General features: G+C 21.1%; 1 protein-coding gene across 1 annotated transcript in view; it reads left to right on the top strand.

The window, feature by feature from the left end:
- The window catches only part of dnr1 (E3 ubiquitin-protein ligase defense repressor 1), a 185,314-nt gene that overhangs the window by 154,516 nt on the left and 30,542 nt on the right, over positions 1-256 (top strand). The gene's annotated exons all lie outside the window — the stretch shown is intronic.

Below are 256 nucleotides of genomic sequence, written 5' to 3'. Positions count from 1 at the left end.
TCGAATTCTACAAAAAGTTGAATTATTTGAACACATGAATATGAGTAATTTTCAGTAAGGGACATATAGAAAAAATCGAGTTAAAATACGCATTTTTTAATTGTAAAATAATGTATTTTTTCATTAAAAAAATGTAAATTTTAATACACATTTAGATAAATACGTAAAGAAAAGCGTGACTCGCCTCTTCAGTTTTATCTATTTTGTCTAAAAAATAAATAATTCTTTTAGAAAAAAAATTTTTTAATGAAAACAA

This window comes from Trachymyrmex cornetzi, unplaced genomic scaffold, assembly GCF_001594075.2.
Source record: "Trachymyrmex cornetzi isolate Tcor2-1 unplaced genomic scaffold, Tcor1.1 scaffold868, whole genome shotgun sequence".
Taxonomy (NCBI): domain Eukaryota; kingdom Metazoa; phylum Arthropoda; class Insecta; order Hymenoptera; family Formicidae; genus Trachymyrmex; species Trachymyrmex cornetzi.
This window is presented reverse-complemented; position numbering and strand designations above follow the sequence as displayed.